This window comes from Clarias gariepinus, chromosome 9 (genome assembly GCF_024256425.1).
Source record: "Clarias gariepinus isolate MV-2021 ecotype Netherlands chromosome 9, CGAR_prim_01v2, whole genome shotgun sequence".
NCBI lineage: Eukaryota > Metazoa > Chordata > Actinopteri > Siluriformes > Clariidae > Clarias > Clarias gariepinus.
In genome coordinates, this window is record NC_071108.1 from 24574567 (window position 1) to 24590501 (window position 15935).

Consider the following 15935-nt stretch of genomic DNA (forward strand, 5'->3'; position numbering starts at 1 on the left):
TTCCCCCTCGTCACTGCCATACCTGATCCTCCTGGCCCGTACCTCTTGGTCGGTGCGGGGAATCCTGTCTCCCCCAGCTGCGTCCTTTTTAAAAGGCTTATGTTGAATGGCGAGCCTGCAGCCTTCCCAGCTCTGCTGCGCCCCTCGCTCACTTCTTTCGCTCTCTCTTCTGTGCTCCTCGTCGTCGCGCCAGACAGCTAACCGACCGCTCTCAAAGTCTGTTCGCTCCGGCGCCATAGTCACTGCCCGCCCCCCCAAAAAAAACATCCAGAGGAGAGACCTAAACTATGCCACTGAAAAGGTCTAGCATTCTGCCACGATTCGATGTCTTGTGTCATCGTGGCATAAATGCAGAGGCAAGGTGACGGTTTGAAAGATGTTCTTTTATTAATGTTGTCTTAAAGTCAAAACTGAAACAAAAAGCTCTTGTCACAGAGCACCAGGTAAACTTTAATTTACCAACTCACTTTAAACATAACAACCATGAGTATAACCACAACTAATGCTAGATCACTCACTGAACTTAAGTCAGGCTATTTATACAAATTAAACTAATGAGTCACCTCGGTTCAGGTGAGTGCTTTAATCACCTGACCGAGGTGCCTTATGGAAAATGAAGTTCCCTTCAAATAAACTACAACCAAAAACACAAACACAATAAGAGTCTGGACATTTGGCGCCCTTTAGGGGCTAACCCTTACACAGGATGTCATGTGAGTTACTGTTGCCTTTCAGTTTGACCAATACCCTCTGACATTTTCGCCCGAAAACTGCCACCTACTGGATATTTTCTATTTTTATTTCTTCTTCTTCTCATTATTATGATTTATATTATTATGCATTATTTTAAACAATTTAGCACAAAACCAAACAGTAAAATATTCTTGTGAAACTATAGAATACAGTATATATTCAAAGTATTATGAATGAATTGTGGTTTATTTGGAACCATTTTACAGTGATTTTACTAATTTTGTTGCTGTAAAAAAAAAGGTCCCAGGTAGCAGAGGACTCCAATACAGATCCACTGTGGATCTAGTGCAAATGACAGTGCCCCGGCTTTATGTTTTTTGGTGGCATAGTCGATTGCAGGGTTGTCTCTTTTAGTTTTATATCGTTTAAGGGTACGTTTTGTTCACTTGGCAGGATTAATTTAAAGAAAGTTAGCGCCAGATCAAATCAGCGTGACCTAACAGCTACACGCCATAACCGGACGTTTTGTTTATCTCACTGTTACTTTATTTGACCAAATGGAAAAAAAAATGTGTGTGAACATGATAGCCTCAGGCAGTTGCTGAATATTTGTCAGCTGCACATCTAGGATGCAAAACAACCCTTTTACCACATCCCAAAGTTGCTCAATTGGATTAAGATCTGGTTTACTGTGGTGCCATTTGAGTGCAGTGAACTTATTGTCAGGTTCAAGAAACTAGTTTGAAATGATGATGCTAGCTTTATGACATGGCAAGCTATTCTCCTGGAAGTATCCTTCAAGAGATGCATACACTGTGGTCATAAAGGGATAGACATTCTCAACCACAATACCAAGGGACCGAAAGTGTGACAAGATCAATCACACCACCACCAGCCTGGATCACTGATGCACAAAACCAAACAGTAAAATATTCTTGTGAAACTATAGAATACAGTATATATTCAAAGTATTATGAATGAATTGTGGTTTATTTGGAACCATTTTACAGTGATTTTACTAATTTTGTTGCTGTAAAAAAAAAGGTCCCAGGTAGCAGAGGACTCCAATACAGATCCACTGTGGATCTAGTGCAAATGACAGTGCAAATGAGTGATAGACAGCTGATAATGCAAATGTTATCATGGTCAATTTTTTTTTTTTGTCTTCCCTACACTCTTTCACCCAGCAAGATGCCACCCTGTATCATGTTATTCTCATCACTGCCATCTTATATAGAAGTAGAGCAAAAACTCTATTTTATGGTTCTTTGTGTGCAGCAAAATGCACTTCAATTACCAGCCTTGCACAGGTAGCACATTTCAGCAAGTCTATTCAACCAGACACTGTGTACAAAGACAGTGGAACAGGTCAATCTATACATAAACAACAAACAACCTAAAGGAGTGCATATCATTTTTTTATAATGCTTTCTGCTGGGAGCTGTTTTAAAGGTTACACTCATTATATGAGCAAGCCTACATTAATTACAGGAGGTTGAAGAAGGTGTTTCCCTGCTGGGTTGAAGGGCACATTCCTGTCTCAGCAACAACTGTTACGAAGATAAAGAGTGTAAAAGGTCAACGACAGTATTGATAAACATTTCCTAAGGGTTTTTCTAAGTAATTTCGGAGTGTTCCCATACTTATAATGCAATTACAGCTAAATAATGGATGTCCATATTTTAAATATTTATGTTAAAATGTAAATTTTCTCCCAACAACATTACAGCCTTGTGTGACCCTCATCGGAGGAATTTAGGTAATTTATTTTTTTCAAACTTCTTTATGTTTAATGATATTGATTAAATTCCTAGTCATCAGATGCTATTAAAGAGAAACAGTGAGGAGAAAATGCAATGTACACAACAGTTGTTTCCGTGTCTCTGGAGGTTAATTATTGGTTACCCTCTTCCTTCTATAATAAGGTCCACATCTTTATTTCATTGCCTCGTCCAATTGCCTAGTGCACACCTGTCTTCACTTTCATTATCATCTGTTCCCTCTATAATGCATTTATTTCATTGCCAGGTTATTGTGTGCCATCTAAGCCCAGTATCCTCACGTTCTACCCTGTGTGTCTTGCCTTTTGATCTTGATGCTGTTTCGTGTTTTGTACCTCATCTTCATCTTACATTTCGGTTTATTGCCATGTTCTTGTATTTACTTGGACTTTTGTTTTGCTTTATGGATTACGAGACTGTTCAATTGGTTGGATTTTTTTACACACTTTTGGATTCACCGGCTTCGACTTCCACTTGGTTTTACGGACAACGAGACTATTTCATTATTTGGACTTTAGGTATGATTTTGGAATTACCGGCTTTACCTTCTCTTACCTCCAGTTTGTTTAATGAGCAATGAGACTGTTTGATAGTTTTGGAATACTGCCAAGCTTTTGGATATTTATTTTTTAACTTTCTCTTTGTTTCATGTGCAAATTAAATAGTTTATTGGCTTCATCTCCCACTCAGCTTTTACTGACAGTGAGACTGTTAAATTCTTTTTTGACCTCTAGCTATTTATGACATTCATAGGAATTACAGATTTACAGATTGTAAAATACAGTTGAAATCATAGGTTTACATAAACTATTAATGACCTTAAATGGACTTGAATTATTTAAAGCCCAAGGGCTTTAAATAGTTACTTTAAACTTTTACACAAGCTTACCAATCATGAAGAAAGCAACTTTCCCTATTGGAAATTGTACAATGTTCTCTGTTGATAATAATGATACTACAGATGGCTGCCATTGTGTTTTGCTCCATTGGCTCCTTTTTTTCATGGGTGTTTTAGCAATGTCACGTCAAAATAGGATCTATTTTGGAAGAGACAAAAAAGCTGGTGTTGGTGTTCCTGCAAACTTTTAAACCTGATTTTTTTATATTCTCTTGGATATCCTCACTGTCACAAGAGCTGTGGCCATGGTTGTTAAATTAAAGCAGAGGAGGAACATTTGTGGATCTTTGGCATTGTCGATTATGCAGACATTTATCAAGCCCTGAGAACAATACAAGCTTAAATGTCTTGGAGCGTCATCAGCTAACCTGAATGAGCAAACAGATACTATGTCATCTTATATTAGCTTTTGGAAGGACAACCACATCCCCAAACAGCTTGAGGACACAGCTTACATTTAACAAAAACAAGCCATGTTGTCACACGGGTGTCTCTGCTGAAAAGAGATGAATACCTCAAATACGCTGAAAGATGAATACCTCGACAGTTAAATCAAGCATAAGTTGAAAAAATCAAAACAGCTAAGGAGAGAAATGCTTAGAAGCTGAAGGACAGATTTTTAGAGATAGCATCTATTTAGAAAAAATGCCCCAGTGATTTCGGAGCTTCAGGAAATCTCCCGGCTCTCTGCGCATAACACCCCGGGCCAACTCATGTCGGAAAGAATTTATAAACGGTTTCTAAACGTAGGCTATTGTTTTTTTTTACTTATAATATTTGTTAATTTAATTTAAATGAGGTTTGGGCTCAGGACTTCGATTCGGCATCGTGATTCTCCTCTTTAATTTACTCCATAGTTTTAATCAGCGCTCAGCCGCATGCATAAAGTTTTCCAGAGCGCACCGGCAGAAGTAGACTAATGATTATGAACACGTCGGGAAAACAGCAAGCAGACTGACTCTGACCATTTAAAAAAACTTTTGCGTTCATTTTCTGACGCGCTCAAATTCACCAAAAACAATACAGAACAGCGCACCTTATTTGCTTTCAAACATTTACAAAATCATTAAGTTTTTTCGTTATTGTGAGTGCGCTTAAATAAAAGTTGAGTCTTATAAAGGCCATGTAGTCTTATATAATTTTATTATATAGTTTTTGCACATTAATCTGACAACAGTTTTTTCAGCCTGTCACGGCGTGCGCCCAAATCAATATCGCTCCTCGCTCACTAGTTAGGCGGCCTCCCCTTCAGACATGCGAAGGAGCGGGGCCGCGGAATTACACATGACTGGTGAGCTATAGAGGGCAAATGGAACGGACGGATGGCCATTGCACTTACACCGCGTAGTAAAATCCACTGTAACCCAACAAACCCCAATCATCACCAGCCGTGCCTTATTCCGTCATGTCATGTGGGCATTATAAGATTTGTATTGAAAACTTCTAACTAAAAAGTGGCAGCTGGCACACCTAAAAATAGATGCAGGTAAAAAAATTTTATAGTCTAAATAAAAGTCCTCCTCTTTAATTTCCTATAGTCTAATCAGCGCTCAACCGCACGCATAGTTTTCCCGAGCGCGAGGAATTTTTTTTTTGTGCTAAATAATGTTTATGCAGTATAATAATTCCTATTAATCCTGGGTTGTTCTTTTAGTGTCACTATAGTGCTTTACAATGCCAGACAACATTCAAACACAAATTATTCACCCTCCCCAGGTGTGAATCGGCTGTTCTCACCTATACATTCAGAGGAACTGAAATGCACTTTTCCCCACTTTAAAAACCTCTTGAATCTGAGCCTCTTCTGGAAACTTTCAGTGATTTAAATTTGTGTAATTTTAATCATCTGGATTCTAGATTCTAAAGTTGACATTGTTACCTTTTTTAATCCTTGGAATGGAAGAACTTGAGATTTTCCTTACGATAGCGTAAATTGCATTGTTTTTAATCAGTCTATACACAATAATATTCTTTGTTTTGTTTTTTTTGTTTTTTTTAAACGGGTTTGGGGGCTATCTTGGTTTATTAATCTCCGTGCCTGGTTTAGATTTAGTATTCAGTGCGCATCTGTTATATTACAACTATCATAACACTCAAATACCTTTTATTGGGGGTTAAGTGTCTGATGTGCCTAACATTTTTCAGCTGAGCCTTTGTTTCACTGAAAACGACCGCGACACCCCTCTCTCTCTCACACACACACACAGAGCTGACCAAATCATTAGCACGTCCCTCCCCCAAACAGCACAGACATTTACTTTCTATTCATTTACTTAGGCTACATCTGAACTGAGTCATTTGGGTAACATGGGTCGAACCCATTACAGATCATAACAGCATACTGCATTTCATTCTTATAATAACGCAAAAACACAAGCGGGGCTGAAAGACCGACATCTGCTGACGCAGTAGAACGTCCTAACACTGTTTTAATTTTATGGTCATTTCATTCAGTTAATAAATCTACTATAAATTTAAAGAACTTAAGAAATGAGATGACACAAAACTCTACAAGCTTTTTTTCTAATTACAAATGATAAAATCTAAAAGCTCACTGTGTTAACATTTATTGTGCTTAAATTTGATCCTAATAAGATTTAATTTAATTTGAATTCTAAAACAATGGCAGCTGAAACACCTAAAACAGATGCAGGATTATTTTTTATAATCTAAATAAAATGCTTTTTTAAACGTCGGCTGTTGTTTTTACTTGCAATATTTGTTAATTTAATTTAAATGGGGTTTGGTCTCTGGAATGTTGAGCATCAGGATCCTCTTCTTTACTTTCCTACGTAGAATCAGCGCTTAATTGCACGCATAATGTTTTGTAAATTCGTTTAATGTTTAATAGTAAATAATGACCCTCGTTTCGCTGTACCTCTGCTGGGAAAACCTTATGAAATACAAGTTTAGGACAGTTATGATGATTTGCCACCGCGTGCGCCTGTGATGGGTGTGCGCCCAAATCTACTATCGCTACTCGCTCACTCCGTAGGCTCCCTGAATAGGCGGCAAAGGGACGGAGTCGCCTATTTGTGCCGGCTGGCGATAATTAACGTTAATATGATCTCAGGCTTGCTCCGCATTATAAAAGCAAGGCGCGGAGTTTTGTCCGGGGTCCGGGAAGTATGTGATGTGACGGAGAATATGAAAGAAGCATGTCAGTGAGGTGATGTGACGCGCCCCAGGGACTTTAAACAAGGACACTAGAATTCCGCCCTTTGATCTCCGCGCTGAGGACAGCGCGAGAAAGCGCCATCTTCACTCCCGCACCGTGCCCGCCCTCGCAGCCCTGCTGCCGAAGAGAAAAAGATGTTAGATTTTTGCGTCAGCAAGGACTCGCGCCGGCCATTGACAGCGGGAGAAGCGCCGTCACGAGGGAGCGTGCAGGAGCGCTGTCTCCGCGTGCTCAGTTCTGTCACGCCGCGCACCAACACTTATCGTCAGCTGTGTGCCCGCATGCCAGTGTGGCACAGCCTTCGGAACTGCACATGCACAACCTTTATTCCTTTCTTTCCATTCTCCCTCCTTCAACACTTTAACTCCCCATTTTACCTAAATAAATTAGCCTTTTCCCCGTAAGACCTCGCCTCGTGTCTGTGCTTTATGGTGCCGCCCGTGCAACATGGGTCGAACCCGTTACAGATCATAACAGTCTACTGCATTTCATTCTTATAATAACGCACAAACACAAGCGGAGCTGAATGACCGACATCAGCTGATGCAGTAGAATGTCCTGACAATGTTATAATTTTATGGTCATTTATTTTAGTAAAAAAATCTACTATAAATTTGAAGAACACAAGATATAAGACGACACAAAACCCTATACGCATCTTTTCTAATTACACGTGATAAAATCTAAAGGCTCACTGTGTTAACATTTATTTTGTTTAAATTTGATTCTAATAAGATTTAATTTAATTTGAATTCTACATTTGTACTGTAGTTTTAGTTCTGTGATTATGAATTTGTTTAACTACAATGTTTTACTTGATTTTATCCGCTACTACGTGCAGTTCTAAAACTCCGTGTCTCATTAATTCAGCAGAGAATGAACTAAGGCATGAGGCGTCAGTCTGTAGTTATATAGCGCCACTCAGCGGTAAAAGCCGGCAAACGCACAAAGCCAAACGGTACCGACGAGCGCCGCGACGGTAGAACCTACATTCCGATTAGGTAACCACTGTATATCCTCAGCCTTTACCTCCCTCCCTCCCTCACCCTATGTAACTTCTGATTCAGTTCTACACTCCTATCATGCAGTCCATTCTCACCTCATCCAACTTTGTCTGGTATGGTGGAGCTACCAAACAGGACCCTCAAACTACTCTTCTTGGTAGAGCTGAACCTGTTAAGCCCTTGAGCAAGGCCCTTAACCCTGTCTGCTGGGGTGCTATATTCTGGCTGAATAAGCTGGAATATAAAAAGAAAATTATATGCAGGGATATTATTTTTGTAATTTAATCTTATGTTACTAAATTATTAACTGATATAAATAAGATAATCTCCCCTTCATTAATCAGCTAGTCTTGCCAGAATTAAGTGCTCAGTGCAAATCTAAGAAAGAGTTCAATTCGCGTCTTTTGGAGCCATTTTTAGACAACTACAGGTTCCAACATCAGTTCAAACAACTGTACATAAGTAGTAAGTGGTGTAGCTACTTTGATGTGGTCTGGAAGAACCGTTAAACTCTTTGTCTGCTGTGCCACCTGCTTGGCGGGCTGTAGTGAACGAAGTGTTCTGTGTTCTGGTCCCTTATCATTGCCAGCATTTACTTTTTAGGGCAAGTTGTGCAGCATTGGCTTTTTTTGGGATCAGACGAAACAGGATGATCTTTGCTTCTTCAGGCTTTGGCCTTTGAGACAAAATGTGCCTTGGGTATTCATGATCCTATCACCAGTTTACTGGAATATAATTAGTGATTAATATTACCTTTTTGGGTGTCATATGGGATTCGATCGCAATGCATGCACAGCTGTCTCAGAAATCCTTAGGTCTCATGGCAGCTGCATCCACAGTGATACCTTTGGGCCGTCTGCACATGAGAGCGTTTCAGTTGTGGCTAAGCACCAGGGGATTTCATTGAGGGCCAATCCCCAGAGGCAAATAAGGGTTACGCACCAGGGGCTTCGTACCCTTTGTATTTGGTTCAGTCCCCGGTTTTTGACTCTGGGTCCCACTCTAGGTCCGTCCTGTTGTCGATGCTAATGACAGACGCTTCCCTCATGGGCTGGGGTGCGGTCTTAGATAGCCGTCCAGCCCAAGGGAGCTGGAAAGGTCATCTTCTCGCGTGGCACATCAATTGCCTCGAAATGATGGCTCTATTTTTGGCCCTAAAGCACTTCCCCCAGCAGTTGAGAGGCTACCATGTCCTAGTGCGGGTGGACAACACTACGGTAGTCTCGTATATAAATGGCCAGGGCGGACTGTGCTCGTGCCGCTTGAACAAGCTAGCGCATCAGGTTCTGCTTTGGGGACAGGACAAGTCATGTCCCTTAGGGCGATTTACATCCCTGGGCATATGAATGTGGGAGCAGATTGCTGTCCAGACAAGCTGTGACACACAGGGAATGAAAACTCCACCCCGAAGTAGTCAGTCAAATCTGGGAGAGATTTCATGTAGCAGAGTTGGACCTCTTTTCCTTACAAGGAATAGCAAATGTCCCCTTTACTACTCTCTGACTCTTCCAGCTCCCCTGAGTCTGGACGCCATGGCCCATACGTGGCCCAGATCATGCCTTGCGTTTCCCTCGATAGCTCTGCTCCCGGGAGTCCTGGCGAGGGTCCGTCAACAGGGTTAGCGCCTCTTACTGATAGTGCCCAATTGGCCGACCAGAGTGTGGTTCTCGGATCCAATATCTCTCCTCGATAACCGTGGGTGATTCCAGTGAGGAGGGATCTTCTGTCTCGGCGTAGGAGAAAATATTTTATCCCCGAGCTCTGGAACCTTCACGTCTGGCCCCTGAAGGGGACCAATTAGGAGATGCTGGTCTTCCAGCCAGTGTAATCGAAACTATTTTAAGTGCTTGGGCTCCCTCCACTAGAAGAACTTTGAAAAGTTAGTGCATGGCAAAACATGTAGACCCAGTCCACTGCCGAATTGTTTCAGTGCTGGAGTTTCTGCAAGAAAAGTTGCCCTTTGGCTTATGCCCTACTACTCTCAGAACGTACATAGCCGCTATTTTGGCTTGTCATGTTCTGAGCGACGGGGTTTCAGGAAAGCACCCTTTAGTTGCCCCTTTTATTCGTGGTGCTAAACAGTTGAGGCCGCCCACCAGAGCGACGGTCCCTTCCTGGGACTTAGCTATTGTGCTCAAAGGTCTGATCGACACCCCTTTTGAACCACTATAGTCAATGCCTGCCAGGCTTCTGACTCTCAAGATGTATTTTCTTACGGCCATTACTTCCTTGAAAAGATTTGGAGATCTGCAGGCTCAGTCTCGCCATCCTGCCTAGACTTGGGTCTGGACCCCATGGCACATACGTGGCCCAGATTATGCCTTGCGTTTCCCTCGATAGCTTTGCTCCCGGGAGTCCTGGCTAGACTTTGCCCCTGGGCTAGTCAAAGCTATTCTGCATCCTCACCCGAAAGTTTCATTCTCAACCATGCACCCAGTTGTTCTCGAAGCATTCTGTCCTCCGCCTTTTACAGCTCCAGAGTAGGAAAGACTTCACTTACTGTGTCCAGTACGTGCTCTTCAGATTTATGTCCACCGCACTAGCCAGTGGAATAAGTCAGAGCAGCTATTCATATGCTACGGGGGCTGCAACCGGGGGGGCGGCTGCCACTAGACAAACGCTGTCACATTGGGTGAGAAATGCTACTGCCCTAGCCTACGTGTGGTCACACTTCGCCTCTAGGAATCAGGGCTCATTCAACCAAGGGGATTGCCTCATCTATTGCGCTGACAAGAGGAGTCTCCTTGCAGCAAGTGTGTAATGCGCAGGTTGGTCCTCTTCGCACACATTTGTTACATTTTATACTTTGGATGTTCATGCTACTCCAGGCTCACAGGTCCTCGAGTCAGTCTCCCAGAGCTAGGTCTGAGACCTCCTTGGCTATTGTGCGCACACTTAACACAACCCTGGGGGTCCAGACACTTGCAGTGCGGCGGCGTTGGTATTCCTGTTTATCCCCATAGTGTTTTCACGCAGCATCGAGTGTAGCTTTTGAAAGGGAACGTCTCGGGTTACTTTGCTGTAACCTTGTTCCATGAAAAACGGAAACGAGATGCTGTGCTCCAATGCGTGACTGGACATCCTTTCAGACAAAATTGATTTGAGGAATGTTTTCGGTTCACTCGTATTTATAACCTGCATGTGCACTTCATCAAATTACGTCATCTGACCAAGGTTATATAGGCCAAAAATTGGGCGTGTTTCATACACACATGCTTCACAACCGGCAACACAAAAAGATGTTCCCATAGCGTTTTCATGCAGCATCTCGTTCCCCCTTTTTAGGAAACAGGTTTAAAGGAAAGTAACCTGAGATGTTATTGTTGTGACTTAATTACACAATTCCATTGTGTAATGGAATTGTGCAGTTATTTTATAGTTTTGAAATCTCCAGTATTGTTCTAGAATGTAGAAATTAAATCATATAACAAACCTTAAATTAGAAGGTGTGTCCAAATTTTTGACTGGTACTGTACACCGATCAACAATTACATTATCACTTGGCTATTATTAGGTTCCCATTTTGCTTTCAAAACAGCCATGTTAATTTAAGGCATGGGCTCGACTAGACCTCTGATGATATGATGTGGTGTCTGGAACCAAGCCATCAGTATCAGATCCTTTAAGCTCTGTAAGTTACAAAGGGGCCTACAGTAGCTGTTCTATTAGACTGGACAATCCTTTGTTCATCATGTGCATTAGTGAGCCTTGGCTGACTATGACCATGTCGCTGGTTCACTAGTTTCTGAACCCTAGTCCACTTTTGGTAAGTCCAAGAGCTGCAGTTTTGAAGTTGTTAACATCTGCTTCAGGGACTTGCTGCCTAATATATCCTACTTATTTCCAGGTGCCACTGTAACAGGATAATCATTGTTATTCGCTTCACCTGTCAGTGTTCATAATATTATGTTATATATACGAAAATAGTAATAAATATATGAGCAAACTTGTCACATAAGCATGGTGCATACCCTGTATTTAGATTGTGCCTTGTATTTCTTTGCATGCAGGTGATAAAGTGGTGCTTTTTAGAGCAGGGATTGTGACAAAGCATCAATCACTTGGCTCTTCTTTCTTATAGACATATCCATCTCTGTTGTTCTCACTTTCTATGCTCTCTTGCCAACTCCTATTGATGTATGATTGTGTATATTAAACTTGATGTATTGCTTATGTAACAAGATTATACTTCAAAAGATGAGGTCAATGTCTGTAGGCATTCACTTCTTAGTGAATGGAAAACATTTTGATTTTTTTTTTACAAAAATTTATGCATTTGGTGTGTAATGTACATTATAGTACATTGATAACGAATCCGTCTTATATATAAGTGCTGTATTAAATACACCAATAAGAATACCCTGCTCCCAACATCTTTGTGGCATGGAATGTACCTGGTTTATAATCATAATAGAACACATTTTCTCCAAATACCCAAATGACTTATAGTGTACTACATAAGGTTTTTGGGGAGTAGGTGCCACAAAGTTGGGCCTCAGAGCATGGCCAGGAAGCCAGTAATATTTGATTTGATGTTTCCATAGTTATTAGTCTATTTGTCTGGTCAATTTACATGTTAAGTTAAGTAAAACATAATGACAAATTGAAATTAATGTCATGTAAACTAAGGAATAAAAAGCACTATGGTTTATATGTACAATGAAATATATATATATATATATATATAGTTTATAAATATTCAAATACTGTGAATTGTCATTACAAATTATTGCAAGTGTTTCATATTTAGCCATCTCATATTCATACACTGTAATGAATATGTCATTAGATTAGTTTATTGCCAGCTGAAATAACCAAAACATAATTAACCAAATGGAAAAATGCATTTTTCATGTTTTTGCTAAAAAGGTATTATTGTGTATTACTTAGATGTTATTTTAATTATTTTAATTGTATTATAGGTTTTTTATATCTTGAACTGGTTTTTACCCAAAATGCATGACCATGTATATACTATATATGTACAGCTTATTCCAACCTCTGTTTTTTTTTTTTAATTCTCAAAAACCTGTGTGTGCATGGATGTGTGTGCATGCGTGTGTGTGTGTGTGCATGCGTGTGTGTGTGTGTGTGTGTGTGCATGCTTGTGTGCTTACCATGTCTTGGGCGAGCAAAGATGCACTCTGAAATGGAACCCAAGAGAAATTGCAATAATAAATTAGTAGCTGTGATCGTCCATTATCAGTCACTTTCTCTGCTTACTTTACGATCTCACACTCTGTCCTGTCATTTTGCTGTATCAAGTGAAGCTGTGAGAACTAGCAGAAAACATGTCTCCAGTCTCTAACAGTATAATAATTTTATTTGTGCTAAATGTGCTCTCACTAGTGACTGCTTACTGGAGCAGAACTGCTATTCATCTTAATGTGCCTGCATGAAAATGGAAGAGAGTATGACATAAGAAAATATATAATAACAAAGAGAGAGAGAGAGAGAGAGATAGGTCAGGCGTCCTCTGAACAGCAAGAGTGAGAAGGAAAAGAAGAGTAAATGCAGAAAAAAAGAGTAAAGAGGAAATGCAGAAAAAGGGTTATCATTAACATGCAGTGTAGATTACACCTCCTATCACATCATTAGACACTACAGAACTCCACATTTTTAGTCACTTGTAATTAAATGCAAGCTTTTAAGCACTGCACAGCTTATGCATGGTTTTCTATTTAAATTTCCAGATTACTGATTAACATAGAACTACAGAGGGCTAGTGGTTAACACTGTTGCCTAGCACCGCTCGATTTAAGAGTTTGAATCTTGTGTATGTGTTTATTTTCTTCATCCCAAAGTCCATAGATATGTGGTGTTGATGGGCTGATTGGTGTTTTCAAATTGCCCTTAGTGTGTGTGCTTGTGCCCTGCAATGGGTTGGCATCCTGTCCAGGGTGCATCCCTGGGAAAGGCTTCAGGTCACCCAGCAAGCCTACATAGGAAACGTGTTATAGATGACAGATGGATAATTAAATAGATAGATAGATAGATAGATAGATACTGTAGATAGATAAATAGATACTTTATTGATCCTGGAGAAAATCTATATAAATAAAAGAAAGGTTTTGTGTGTATATTAGTCAGAACAGCTCTTTTAATGATATCTTTACATTTCTTATATTGGAGGACACAAAACCAGTCTCAGAAAATTTTTTGTCTGTCTGTCTGTAACTCTGTAACTGTGAATGTATGCCCAGCTGATTTTGTCACAGCTTCACGCAAAGGTTGTGTTCCAGATTTCATCACATTTTTTGAAGGTGGGTGTGGCTATACGCATCCCTCAACAGGGCCAATCAATGCGATAGTTTACTGTAAATACACATAGTATGCAGAACACAAAGAAATTACCTTAATACCATAAAAAAATGCTCAAATCTAGGATTTGGATAGAAAACACAAACAAACATGCAACACAGCATGGCTTACTCCAAACGGGGTTATTCTTTCTGCGGAAAGTTGAGAACCAGTTTGTCTCATACTGTATGTTCCAAAACCATGGCGCTAATTAAAGCAGTATTGTGAAATGCCACTATGAGATAAAACATGGGTGGTTAGAGCAAACATATGCACAGCAGTCAGAGGGTGAGGGCATGTAAAATATCCGCACTGGGAGTGTTAGCTGCTTAAAAAAATATGTTGAGTAAAAGTGATGTTATGAACAGTAATGTGCCGGATGTAATAATCTATTTCAACCAGGCAGTGTATTCGGTTGATGATGAAAAAAACAACAACTTAGCGTTTACAAGGTATAAGATACTCAACCTTACTAAATGTAATTTTTTGTATTAATAAGTTACCACTTGCATGGTAGATACTTTCATTTTGCTAAATGTCCCTTCTAGCAGTGATTCCTGGTGTTAAAAATACTCATTATGCAAGTAATATTAACAGAGCATAAGTAAGAGTGAGCATCTACAACTAGCTGGTCATCCACACTATCATGCTAATGATTTGTATCAGAATTCATAATGTAGCAGAAACTGTGGTCGTACATGTATGGCAGCTTTTCACGGATCATTGTCTCATGGGTAGGGGTTAAAAAAAATATTAAGACCATCTGAAGAAAACAATGGTGCAAATTTAAGTCTATGTATATTGGTAATGCATCTTTAATATTATTTTATCCGTAAACATGTTTTTAATTGCGATTCTTCAGTAGTACTTTAATTGTGTACTTTAATATGTTTGATTTAAGGACACATTAAATTATATTTTTCTATTTGCTTTTCACTAAAAGCCATACAGAACTAGCAGTTTAGCATATCACATGGCAACTTAAAGGGCACTGCATTATATCTTCTTTATTTCAAATGGGCATATTGGGCGTATTTTACAGTATGCTATAATTTTTTACACCAGAAAAGTTTCCCTTCCATAATTATCTATATATAATTGTCAATATTAGGCTTGAAATTATTTCTTTAAACAATTTTCTTTTTTAGGGTAGAATGATTGAGCAACATACACCGCCTGCCCAATCAACCAACCTACCAACCAACCAACTAACCAACCAACTAACTAACTAAATTGCACACTTCAATATTTTGATTACAGCACAGCTTGTGGCAGCCAATCTATGTGTGAAAATGATTCCACATGCTTACATAAATACCATTTGAGTTTGTGAATATGAAAAAACCCATTGATTGGATAACATGGTTATTCAGCACATTTAGGTAGTTGACGTTGTATTGCAATGTAACTTTGATTCTGATTGTAGAACTGACCAATTAAGAAAACCCCAGATCATAGAATTATCTATGTCTGCTTGACCATAAGTCGGCCGTGGCAGCAAAATATTCAAGGCTGACAATTTCTTTTTCTATTTCTTTTCGGCATTTCGCATACAGCGAGGGCAGTGCGACATTGAGAAAAATGGTTGCGTGAGGGAATGCTATATCTTTTATTAAGTGTTGTGATAATTTTTTTTAACCCCTCACTGCTCACGGTGGTTATTGGACACATATCCTTGGCTTTATGGTACGTGATCACCTCTGTTATTTCCCGGTCTTTGCAAGCTAGACAGATATGATATTGCGTTGAACAATGTCCCTGATATTGTTGTCTGTGTTGTGGATGGCTGGGAATTTTTTTTGTTGCTGTTTTTGCCTTCAGTCGCTGAAATTCTTGATAGTGTACTTTGTGGTGGCTTTTAAGGTGGTTGATGAGGTTTGTTGTGTTACCTTGGGACGTTTGGATGGAACGGGAGCAAAGTTTGTACAAGACTCAAACCTAATTAACATCACATTCCTTGAAATCGAAATATTTTCAGACAACTGACTATGACCCATTTTTAGGAACTACCGATCGCACTTCTGCACCTTCCTCATGTTGCTCCGCCATCATATGTTAATTTTGACTGACTGTTATTGCTG

General features: G+C 39.9%; 1 protein-coding gene across 1 annotated transcript in view; it reads left to right on the top strand.

Moving 5' to 3' along the window:
- Positions 1 to 15935, top strand: part of bsna (bassoon presynaptic cytomatrix protein a) — a 119555-nt gene that overhangs the window by 55393 nt on the left and 48227 nt on the right. The gene's annotated exons all lie outside the window — the stretch shown is intronic.